The 12,223-nt window shown below is 52.8% G+C and overlaps 1 protein-coding gene across 4 annotated transcripts in view; it reads left to right on the top strand.

Moving 5' to 3' along the window:
* Positions 1-935: 935 nt before the first annotated feature.
* The window catches only part of OSBPL2 (oxysterol binding protein like 2), a 45,682-nt gene continuing 34,394 nt past the window's right edge, over positions 936-12,223 (top strand). For all 4 annotated transcript variants that reach the window (XM_079944138.1, XM_079944139.1, XM_079944137.1 and 1 more), the window contains exon 1: positions 936-984. The gene's annotated coding sequence lies outside the window, so the exon portion shown is untranslated. The remainder of the gene's footprint in view (positions 985-12,223) is intronic.

The following is a 12,223-nucleotide window of genomic DNA, read 5'->3' as shown; positions in this document are numbered from 1 at the left end:
TCAGTTTTCCCTCTGGCCTGAGCTCTCCGACCCCCAGCAAAAGTCCCAGGACTGACCTTCACTGGCCAGGACAGGGTCACCTGCTCACCCCTGATCCAATCGCTGCGACTCTCAGCAGCCAGCCTGATCCATGTTACTCCACCCACCCCAAACCAGACCCAAGATTTAGATGGGATTGGGTGGGAGAAACCTGGTTTGCAAAGGAAAACCTTGGTACTCATAGGCTCAAAGAGGTTAGTTTACTTGCCCACGGCCATGCAGCTGGTAAGGATGCAAGCTCGGGTCTGACTCCAGAGCTTCTGGGCTTAACCATGGCGTCACTACGGGTCAGTAAGAGCCCCCAAAGGTTTTAAACAAGGGAGTGAACGGTCAGGGATGCAGCCGGAGGGTACACTGGCGCCGGGTTTTGGTGAGTGGTGAAAGGCATGGCACGGAGGGTGGACGGTGGGAAGCCCTGAAAGATGCTTGAGCTGAGGAAGGCAGCTTTAGGAGGATGACTCCCGCCTCCGCCCGTCCCCGGGGGTTGGGAGCGCCAGGCGCGGAGGACTCAGCGCGCCACGCACCCGCGCCCCGGCCACCCGACTCGCTGTTTGTAAACTCAGCTCATCCAGCCACGCCCCTTCCTCCCACCCGCCCGCCCCTTTCGGGTCAATATCTGCATATCCCCGCCTCCCCCTGCCTTGATTGGTTAACCGAGTCGTCATTCCTCCGCGTGGGCCGGACTCCCATGGGGCGGGGGGCGGGGCCGATCAGGCGGTGCTATTAGCATACTCCCGCCTCCCGGCTCGGCCCTCGGGCCGGGCGCTGATTGGGCGGGCGGCGGCCGACGCGACGGCGCCGGACGCAGTGAGTGGCGGGCGCCGGCTGTCAGTCGACTGGGCAGCCGGCCGCACTTCCGCCTTGGTGTCAGTGGGTCGCGGGCCTGCGGGGCGGGGGCGGGGCGGGCAGCAGAGCTCGGTCGGCGCTGGAAGGATCGCGGTCCAGGTGAGTGACCCGGCCGGGACCCCGACCCCGAGTTGCCTGGGAACGGCGCCCAGCATCGGGCGGGCGGGCCTGGGCTGCGGGCGGCGGGGAGGCCGGGCCGGGACGAGTGGAGCCGGAGCCCCGTGACCCCCGCGCGCCGGCCAGGCCCCGACCCCGGCCCCGGCCCGGCCGGCCCCCCGCCGCCCGCCCGCCCGCCCGCCGGCCGCGTCCCGGCCCGGAGGAAACTTGGGAGGAAAGTTGGCTGCCGGCGGCGGGGGCGGCGGGCCTGGATACCGGGCGGCCGCCCAGACCCCGCGTCGCCGGGCAACTGCGGCCCCGGGCCGCACTGCCGGACACCGCACCCGGAAGTCGGCTGGAGAGCTGGCCCGGGCGCCCCTCTCAGCGGCAGGGATGAGTCGGGGGCCGCGCTGGGCAGGGGCGCTGGGACCCCCGACTTCCCCTTGTGTCTAAGGTAGCCGGCGCCCGCGGTCAACCAGTCAGGAAGGGTCCAGGGTGAAGAGTCAGTGTCCGCGCTCGCGGGGCAGCCCTCCCTCCGCTCCCCTGCCCGGGCGACCACCTGTGGGTTTGTCTCGACCCTGCAAGGTGTTGTGCTCGTGTCCACCCCTTCCACTGCTCTTCGTTTTGTTTTTGTCAACCTCAGCAGACTGTACCTGCTGTGGAGAGCTCTTTACCTCACACATATGTTAGATCAATTAGATTTGTAATCTGATTTTAAAAGCTTCCTTCTGTTTCCAGTTACATTCCAGAAATCAGCAGAATAAATCTTGAGACTTTATAAGCCCAGAACAAGACTGTTGGGTAATCACCAATCAGTGTTCCCGGGTTTTTCTGGGAGAAGCAACCAGGTGGTGTTACGATGTCCCTGGCCCTCTTGAGTGTGAGGGTCACCTCCCCGGAAGCTGTGTTCCTGTCCCTGGGGTTTTTATACTGACGGGTCAGTCTGGGACAAGCTCTGGACCGGCAGCCAGCAGCTTTTGCACTAGTCCCTTTTCTGGGGCTGCCCGTGCACATCTGGAGACGTGGTCTCACTCGGTTCAGTTCAACAGACATTTCTGGGATGCCCGCTACATGCTTGGCTGCAAGCTGCGGGACCTCTCCATCCACTGGAGCTGGAGAGAAGAGGTGTCGTGGGACCCCCGTCCTTGTGGCTCCTTGCCCTGGTGGCAGAGTGAAGGCCCTTGATGACTTTGTGTGCTTGGCAGTGTTTTCCCGTCTCTCCTGGCCTCAGTTCCTTCCTCTGCGACGTGTGCCGTTTACCTGGCAGGGCCGATAAGAGCAGCAGATGAAATGCTTGTGTCCAGCAGTCCCTGGCCTGTGGTAGGTGCTCCAAATTGTTCGTTCCCGTCCCCCTTGATGAAGACGGGAACCTTATCGGCTGCACTTCCCCCTTGTCCAGGGCAGCGCCTGGCAGGGTGCTGTGATTTAGTACGCAGATGACTGAATCTCCTTAGAATGTACCTTTCCCGCTTGCCTCACCTGTCCTTCTGTTAATAACAGCTCTTATCTAAGATGACAGTAATACGTGACAAGTGTTGTTCCAGGACTGCTATAAGCACATTATATTCACTTTATTCATGTGGTTTTCACAACAAACTACAAGACTTGTTCTTAGTTCCATTATCCTTTGTCTATTCATGAGGAAGCTGAGGAACAGAGAGATTAAGTAACTTACTCTAAATCACAAAGTAGTTAGTTATGGATCAGGGATTTGAACGCAGGCAGTCTGGCTCCAGAGTCTACACCCTTAAATACCGCTCTCTACTGCCTTTTAAAAACCAGCGTTTTCCTTTACAAGGTCCCCTCAGCATTTTTCTGTGCAACATTTAGTTGTGCTGCATTACCGTGTGTCAGAACTTTGTCTCTTGCAGCACATATAACTGATAGATTTTCATTTTGGGTGAGCATGAATGTTTAGAAAACCATTTTATTTCTTCTAAAATAAAGTAGTAATTCTCTATCTGGCTATCCAAGATTTTGCTGAAATACCCCACCTGCTGCCCCGTTCCCTGGTTAGTAGGGAAGTCGTTGATGTTCACGGTGTGAAAAGGGCGAGTTGGCGGAGGAGGGGTGATGATGGATAGACACACTGTAAAGCATGAGGTTGTGATTTTGGATTCATTTCTGAGCGAACTTAATGTGGTGAACTTAAAGCCGTAAACCGTGTACTTAGGGCTTTCCTTTCTCCTCCCATGTGCGTTCAGAGGGGTCAGCTCTGGTTTAACATTTTGATGAGCAGTGTTTTCAGTGTTTAAAAAGTGCCACTTGACCCTCGTCCTCGTGCCTCTTATCCATGCCTTCCAGGAAATGCTAGCAAATGAGTCTTGGATATGTACTTAAAACTAGGTCGACTTTTAAAATCTTGTTATATTCAGCTAATTATAAAATCTTGTTATATTCAGCTAATTCTTTTTCTGGTGGCGAAATTTTGGAAACGTTTTATGTGTTCTTATACTGTCTTCAAATGATTTCCTTAGTATTCCTGTGAAAAGCCAAGGCCGTATCTTTTCCTAGGAGTTTGGCTCTGGTGGGTATAAGGTGTGCAGGGCTTGCATCTTTGAGCAAAAGCTGTGATGACCGTCCTCAGGTGGCTAACATGTTCCACTTGAGAGTTTAAGAATCTTTCCGGAGGTGGCCTGGGGCTCTCAGGTTTTGGCCCCATTGCTCTCTAACTTTGATGGGAGGAAAGTTACTTATCTGCTCTTGCCTCAAGGGCGTTGGCCTGTAAAGTGGGTTATTGCCAGGAATATAGGTGAAAATGTAACCTGAGAGGCTCTGGTATTGTAGTAGGTGCTGAGTAGACCTTCTGTCCCAGACCTGAGAGCACTGAAATTGACCCCACCCGACGCTGACACAAACAAATGCAGTGCAGAAGTGAAGCTAAGGAAATCTTTGGTAGGTAGGGTTGCAGTTCTACTGAAATGAGCTACAGTAACATTTCTGTGTTATGACTATTCAAGTGGGGTTGTCTTATAAAAAGACCCCTGGACCCATGCAGTACCTCTCCTGAGGACTCAGGATGGAACGCAGACAGCGGGGTGAGGTTTAATTTCTGAAACTTAGTGCACTTTAAGGTTGAATGATAGCTTATTGAGACTGGAAGGAAGTTAGTATTTGAACACTACTGATTATTTACAAATACTTAAATCCTAAGAATTTTTAATATTTTAGGTTCTAGTTTGGCACTTTAAATGCAGTTTCCATGTACAGTGATTAATTTGTGTCTCTGCTGCAGTCAAAGTGTTTTTGCTGATAAATCCCAGGCGTTGGCGTTGCAGCCGTATCACGCTCTGGCTGGAAGCGTGTGTGGAGTATCGGCCCAGCCCTGCAGCTCCCCTTAACAAACACGTAATGAAATGGTCACTTCGACGTGTCCATGAACTTTGTGGGCTTATTTCCTTTTCCTTCCAAATTCAGAAAAGAACTCAGGGTCATTGGGCAGAATTTCAAAGCATCACCGTCTTTCAGCTGGATCTCCCGGTGGTGCAAATACTGTAATCTCTGCAATGAGCTAAACAGTGGAGGTCCGCCTTCAGAAGGGACTGTGTGTGAGAAACATGGAGGTCTGGAGACTTCTGCCGGGTGTTTGTGTGTCTCTTTCTTCGCTTTTTCATTTCATCAGTGGAATTCTTGCAGGATTTCTTTTGAGACACAAACTCCCACGTCAGTGCTGGCTGGCTCGGCCCTGGCCCTGTAGCCTGGGAGCCTGGTGGGAAGGTGCACACTGTTGAGGGCTTACAGGGCCTGGCACTCTCTCCTGGGCACACACACACACAGCCTCCCTGTCTGTTCAGGACGCCTCTGCACCCCTGGGCGCCAGGGTCACATAAGCAGAGGGAATGGTCTGTGTGGCTTTGGGTTGGGCAGACCTGTCTAACCTCTGAGCTCATACCTTTACCAAAGGGGTGGGACCACTGGCCTTAACAAGTGCCCAGGGAAGCACCTGTTCCAGGCAGGACGCGGGTTCTTGGGGGAGAGCCTGGCGTGAGGAATGGTCTTGTAGGGAAGTCGTCCTGAATCCAGGTTCTAGAAAAGACGATGGTCGCCATGGGGGCAGGGGAGGCTGTGTGTTTTACTGAACAAACGAAAGGCTGATTGTGAGAAAAGATCAGCTGTGACCTGGCGCCTGTACCACCGTGCTTGGCTGGAAAGTGACTTCCGCTGTTGCTTTAAACCAGGTAAGCATGTGATTTGATGGCCAAACTGTGAAACTTTGAGGGTGGAAAGGAGCACCACGAAGAATTCTAGCGGTGACAGAATTCTTCGCGGGGCGCCCTGTTCGACATGCGACAGGGGAGAACCAGAGCCATCCTGTCCCTGACTTGGTACCAGTGAGGCACCAGTGCCTGTGTTCTAAAGATTAACTGTGGGGCGTGTTCTAACACACAAGGGAGAGGGTAGGGGGGTCCCGGGGCGGGGGCGGCTCCAGAGCGCTGCCCTGGGCTCTGTCTCAGAGGTAGGGCACTGTGGGTTCGGTGCTGAGGCTTCTCACCAGAAAAACCTGCGGAACTCTGTAGAAAGTGTAGGCTCACGGCCAGCCCCGGATCTCCTGGATCCAGGCTTCCAGGCGGGAGGCCCAGGGCCGTGTGTGTGTGTGTGTGTGTGGGGGGGGGGGCACACTCCCATGATTCCAGTGTGGCTGGTGTGCTCGCCAGAGCTTGGGACCCACCATGGGGTGCTAACCTGTTTTGCATCAGGGACCCCCTCCTTTGAGAACTGAATGAAGAGTCGGAGTCATGTTCCTGGGGGAAAATGAACACAAACAGAATTTTGCAATTTTTCTCTTTTTATTTGTTTCTCTTTTTTTTGCGGGGGGGGTGGTTAGAAATTCGTGGACTTCCCTGACCTTGGTTTAAACACCCACCCCGTTAGTGCTCAGGAAGCATGGTTAGGGGTGACTGGGGCAGGCGGGACACCAGATGATACATTTCTCAGCAGGGTGAAACCGGTCAGGGGCCCTCAGCAGGGTGAAACCGGTCAGGGGCTGAGCAGGTCCTACTTGGGCGAGAGCTGGCGGGAAGGACCTGGAATAGGAGAGGGAAGTGGGCGAAAGGGCGAGGATGTGAAACCGGACCCTGCCCTGTGATGGAGGTGGCATCGGAAGCATCCTGCCCCACTGCGTCCGGGCCCTTGGTCCTCATCAGAGATGGACAAGCCGTGGGGAGGGGCACTTCAATGGTCTGCCTTCTCCGCGGCTGTCAGCGCGCTGCCTCTGGTGTGGCTGCCGCTCTTGTGGTTTTCTCTGAACACGGGCCCAGAGGCTATGGACAGGCTCCCTGTTCAGAGCCCTCTCACCCACTCCCCAGGCTGCATTCAAACCACTCTGCTTTACTCTGGGTTCCAGAATGATGAGGTTGATTCGGACAAACGCGTCTGCGCCACAGCACATCCATTCATCTCGTGCGGTACTCGTTTGCAGCGCGCTGTGCCGGGTTGTAAAAACGTGTTCCTCGACATGCGCGGTACGTCTTCGGTGCTCACTGCTGCATAGGAAGCAGTTGGTTCGGGGGTGGGGGCGTGGCACGGGGCTGGAGGGAGTCTGTCGTGGGCGAGGATGTGGGTGGGGCTCTAGGCTCCTGCCGAGTCCCGACAGGAAGTGTGGCTCCCGTGGCCGCTCCCGGGGGCCGGGCTGGTGGCCCTGTGCCTGCCCTTCGAGGCCTCCCCATTGGCGTGGAGTATGGCAAACAGTGGGCGATTAATGCAGTTGTTTACACAGCAGGAGGTTCCTTTACCTTCCTCAGGTCTGCAAACTTTCAGTTTCTTGCCCGAACCCCTAAGCACGTTGGCCAGTCCGTGTGCTGACTGTAACCTGCTCGCTGGCGGGGATGAGACGGGAGGCCTTCCGGGGCTAGGCTGCCCCGGCCCCCGACGCTGACAGCCACCCTCAGGGAAGAAGCGTTACGTTCCCCGAAGCATCAGGCAGCTGATGTCGTGATGAAGATCACGCAGCCCTGCAGAAGGCCGGTGCTCTTAAAGCTGCACAGACAAAAAGCACACGTTTACTTGTTTTGCCCTCAAAATGGCGCCTCCTGCACAACTGGGCTGAACCGGATTCCGCTCGAGTATAAGGAACCAGTGTCCAAAAGGCCACGCGATGCCTCCCCGGGGGCACCGAGACGCGCGTGCGCGGGCGCTCTGCGGATGATGGCCACCCTTTCAAGAGGCTTTGCTGGGAGCAGAGTCGGGGCATTTATCTGATTCCACCACTACGCTTTTACGGACACAGGCATATGAAGGCCTGATCTTTCTTCAGCAGCCAGCAAAGTGCACATTCAGGGAGTACAAGGTGAGAAAGCCAGGGTGGCTTTGGGCATAAGAATAAAGGGCAGGCTTGGCCTGATGCCCTTCTCTGCGCTCCATCCGTGGCTGGCCGTGGAAGGCTGCGGAGACCGGGCCAGCCCTGCTGCCGCCGCCTGGACTTGTGCGCGGAGGCCAAGCACTGCCGGCTCCGCCTGCCGCCTCCTGCCCACGTTCCTCCCTCTGCTTGGCGGGGCCACTGGAGCTTCCTAGGGCCCCCGTGGTGTCCCAGCCCAGTGAGGCCCTAGAGCGCTCTGTCCAGGATGGACGCCACCTGCCACCTGTGGGCAGTTGAAGTGGAAGAAATTCAACTGGGTCGCATCACAGAGAAAGAAGCATGGCTTCCTCTCCACTTGATTCAAATGCTTAAGGTCACCCGCGGCCAGTGGCCACTGCCCTGGGCAGAGCACGTCCGAGCATTTCCAGCATGGCCGGAGGTTCTGCAATGCGGCTCTGGAATCTGTACAGGTTGAGTGTTTGTTTCCAGTTAAGTTTTGTTCTTTTTGTTTTGTTTTTTTTTGCGGTACGCGGGCCTCTCACCGCTGCGGCCTCTCCCGTTGCGGAGCACAGGCTCCGGACGCGCAGGCCCAGCGGCCATGGCCCACGGGCCCAGCCACTCTGCGGCACGTGGGATCCTCCTGAACCAGGGCACGAACCCGCGTCCCCTGTATCGGCAGGTGGACCCCCAACCACTGCGCTACCAGGGAAGCCCCAGTTTTGTTCTTTTACAAAAGAAAGAAAGTGGGCACCATGGCATGGTGGGCGTGACTAGGATAGGGGTCGTTAGGCATCCAGGTGGGCTTACTTTGCAAAGTGGACATCTCAAAACTGAAACACTGAAACAGTCAGTGACCATGGAGGTGGTGTGGCCAGGAAGCACTGTCCTCCCTCAGTGGCACTGCCCCGTGGAGAGGGTGAGGCCTCCTGGAGGCCCCAGGGCTGGTGGTGGCCCCGGGCCTTGTGCCTTTCCCGGGAGCGGCCGGGTTGGGAGAGCCTCCCCAGGCCGGCGCTGTCCTCAGGGTGTGTTCCCATCACCTAGCAGCCTCAGTTTCACTTTTCCCAATTTAATTTTCCCATCCCCATCCTTCAGTTCTTAATTCCTCCTGATAATAATTGTGTCCATTGCGTGTTAAACTCTGTGGTTTCCACACTCAGAAGTGACACTGGTTCCACATTTTTGGTGGGCACCCCAGCCTGTGTGCTCTGGTAACATTTAGGCGTCACCATAGCATCTTTCTGGGGTGTGACAGGCCAGCCTCAGGCGGCGTGGCCAGGGTGGTCCCTGCCAGGCCGCTCCCTGGGAAGGAGAGGCCCTTGGGGAGACGCCAGTGCCTTTGGTTTGCTCTGTCACTGGCCCGTGGCGCGCTGCTGCCGTCTGCACTGGGCACGGGCCTGCCTGCTTCTGGGACGGGTTTGGCCTTGACCTTGAGAGCTGTGGGGCAGCGAGGGTCTTACGGGTGGACCGCGCTCTCGAGGGCTGCCGCTTGCTTGCTTCTGTCTCTGACTCGTTCTTGATGGGAACCCAGTTTTCTGCATCCGGTGGGTTGAGCAAGTGTCCGGTTAGTGAAGCTTGCCTCTTGGCTGAGGCCCTGGCCACGTCTCACCTGCAGTTCTTTGGGGGCACCTGCTCTGTGACCGCCCTCTGAGTGTGACCTCTGTGGGGGAAGGGGGTGGGACCAGACTTCGTGGAATCTTCTCTGCGGGTCTCCTGGCCAGTTCTTCCACACCCTGTTCCTCAGTTTCCAAACCCGCCTCCCGCCCTGAGCCACTGCCCTCAGCTCTTCAGCTCCCTGATCTCACTTGGCCAGTTGCCTTTCCTGGTGGAAATGGGCTGCAAAGTTTATGCTGCATTGCACTGAACGTTAGAAGGAGAAACATACCCTGAGGTTTGAGTGTTGGATGGGGTTTGGGCCCTTCTGAGCGAGAGTCTGTCATTTGAGAATCTATCAAAGTTCCCAGTGGAACTTTTCCTTTCCAGAGTACTGCTGCGTAAGCTTGGCACCCAGAGCGTGGAGCTCTGTGCATAATTGTTCATTTCTTGTTTGTCCTACTTGCTAATGTATTTTTTTCCAATTAAAAAATTCGGGACTTTCCTGGTGGCACAGTGGTTAAGAATCCGCCTGCCAATGCAGGGGACATGGGTTCGAGCCCTGGTCCGGGAAGATCCCTGGTCCGGGAAGATCCCACATGCCGCAGGGCATCTAAGCCCGTGCACCACAACTACTGAGCCTGCACTCTAGAGCCCGCGAGCCACAACTACTGAAGCCCGTGAGCCACAACTACTGAAGCCCACGCGCCACAACTCCTGAAGCCCACGTGCCTAGAGCCTGTGCTTCACAACAAGAGAAGCCACCGCAAGGAGAAGCCTGTGCAGTGCAACGAAGAGTAGCCCCCACTCGCCACAACTAGAGGAAGCCTTCGCGCAGCAACGAAGACCCAACACAGCCAAAAATAAATAAAAATAAAATGAGAAAAAATTTTTTTTAATTGTGGTAAAATACACATAGCATAAAAATTACCATCTTGACCATGTTTAAGCGCGCAGTTCAGTGGTTGTATATACAGCCATCACCACCGTCCATCCCCATCGCTCTTCTCATCTTGTAAAATGGAAACTCTTTACCCATTAAACACCAAGTCCCCACCCCCTCCCCCAGCCCCTGACAACCACCTTCTGCTTTCTGCCTCTATGAATTTGACTCCTCCAGGGACCTCAGATAAGTGGAATCACACAATATTTGTCTTTCTGTGTCTGGCTTATCTCACCGGTCAAAATGCCCTCAAGGTTCATCTGTGCTGTAGCATAGTACAGGACTTTCTTCCTTTTTAAGGCTGAATAATATTCTACTGTATGTCTAGACCACGTTTTGCTTATCCTTTTGTTTGTGGATGGACACTTGGGTTGCTTCCGTGTTTTAGCTATTGTGAACAATGCTGCTGTGAACTTGGGTGCACAAATATCCCTTCGAGACCTTGCTTTCCATTCTTTTGGGTATATACCGAGGAGTGGAATGGCTGGATCACATGGTAATTCTATTTTTAATTTTTTGAGGAACTGCCCTACCGTTTCCCACAGCAGCTGTACCATTTTACATTCTTACCAACAGTGCACAAGAGTTCCTGTTTCTACATATCCTCACCAAGACTTGTTATTTTCTGTGGTTTTTTTTTTTTTTTGATAGTAGCCATCCTAATGGGTGTGAGATTGTATCTCATTATGGCTTTGATTTGCATTTCCATGATGTTTAGTGAGTTGAGCATCTTTTCATGTGCTTATTGGCCATTTGTATATATGTTCTTTGGTGAAATGTCTATTTAGGTCTTTTGCCCATTTTTGAATCAGCTCGTTTGTTTTTTGTTATTGAGTGTTAGGAGTTCTCTATATATTCAGGATATTAATCTGTTGTCAGATGTATGATTTGTGAATATTTTCTCCCATTCTGGGGTTGCCTCTGTACTCTGTTGATAGTGTCTGACGCACAGATTTTTAAATTTTTCATAAAGTCCAGTTTGTCTAATTTTTTGTTAATTGCCTCTGCCTTTGGTGTCTTATCCAAGAAATCATTGCCAAATCCAAAGTTGTAAAGGTTTTGCCATATGTTTTCCTCTAAGAGTTTTTTAGTTTTAGATCTTACGTTTAGGTCCTTGATCCATTTAGAGTTAATTTTTGTATATGGTGTAAGATAGGGTCCTACTTCATTCTTTTGCATGTGGATATCCAGATTCCCAGCACCATTTGTTGAAGACACAGCCCTTTCCTTCTTGAATGGTCTTGACACACCTGTCACAAATCACTTGATGGTATATGTGAGAGTTTATTTCTGGGCCCCCTCTTCTTTTCCATTGGTCTTTGTGCTAGTACCACATTGTTTTGATTACTGTAGTTTTGTAGTAAGTTTTGAAATCAGGAAGTGTGAGTCTTCTAGCTTTGTTCTCCTTTCTTCAAGATTGTTTTGGCTATTCAGGGTCGAGATTACATACGAATTTTAGAATGGATGTTTCTGTCTCTGCAAAAAACACCATTGGGGTTTGATAGGGATTGTATTGAATCTGTAGATTGCTTTGTGTGGTATTGACATCTTTTTTTTCTTTTTTTTAAATTGGAGTACAGTTGCTTTACAATGCTGTGTTAGTTTCTGCTGTGCAACGAAGTGAATGAAGCAGCTATATGTATACCTATTTCCCCTCCCTCTTGGACCTCCCTCCCACCCCCCAACCCACCCATCCAGGTTGTCACAGAGCACGGAGCTGAGCTCCCTGTGCTATACAGCAAGTTCCCCCTAGCTATCAGTCTTACACAGGGTAGTGTGTATATGTCAATCCTAATCTCCCAGTTAGTCCCCCCCCCCGCTCCCATGTCCACACATCTGTTTTCTACGTCTGTGTCTCTATTCCTGCCCTGCAAATAGGTTCATCTGTACTACTTTTCTAGATTCCATGTATATGCGTTAATATCTGATATTTGTTTTTTTCTTTCTGACTTACTTCACTCTGTATGACAGACTCTAGGTCCATCCATATCTCTACAAATGACCCAATTTTGTTCCTTTTTTATGGCTGAGTAAGTGTTGACATCTTAATATTCAGTCTTCTAGTCCATGGACATGGGATGTGTTTCCATTTGCTTATGTCTTTAATTTCTTTTGGCAATGTTTTATAGCTTTCATTGTACAGTCTTTAACCTCCTTGGTTAATTCCTAAGTACTTTATTGTTTTAGATGGTATTGTAAACGGAATTGTTTTTATTTTTTAGAAAATGTGGTATTTTTTTTAAATTAATTTATTTGACTGTGTTGGGTCTTCATTGCTGTGCGCGCACTTTCTGTAGTTGTGGCGAGCGGGGGCCACTCTTCGTTGTGGTGCGTGGGCTTCTCTTTGTGGTGGCTTCTCTTGTGGAGCACGGGCTCTAGGTGTGCAGGCTTCAGTAGTTGTGGCTCGCAGGCTC

This window comes from Stenella coeruleoalba (genome assembly GCF_951394435.1).
Source record: "Stenella coeruleoalba genome assembly, chromosome: 15".
Lineage (NCBI taxonomy): Eukaryota > Metazoa > Chordata > Mammalia > Artiodactyla > Delphinidae > Stenella > Stenella coeruleoalba.
The sequence above is the reverse complement of the archived record's forward strand: the minus strand, read 5'-3'. Positions and strand labels throughout refer to the sequence as shown.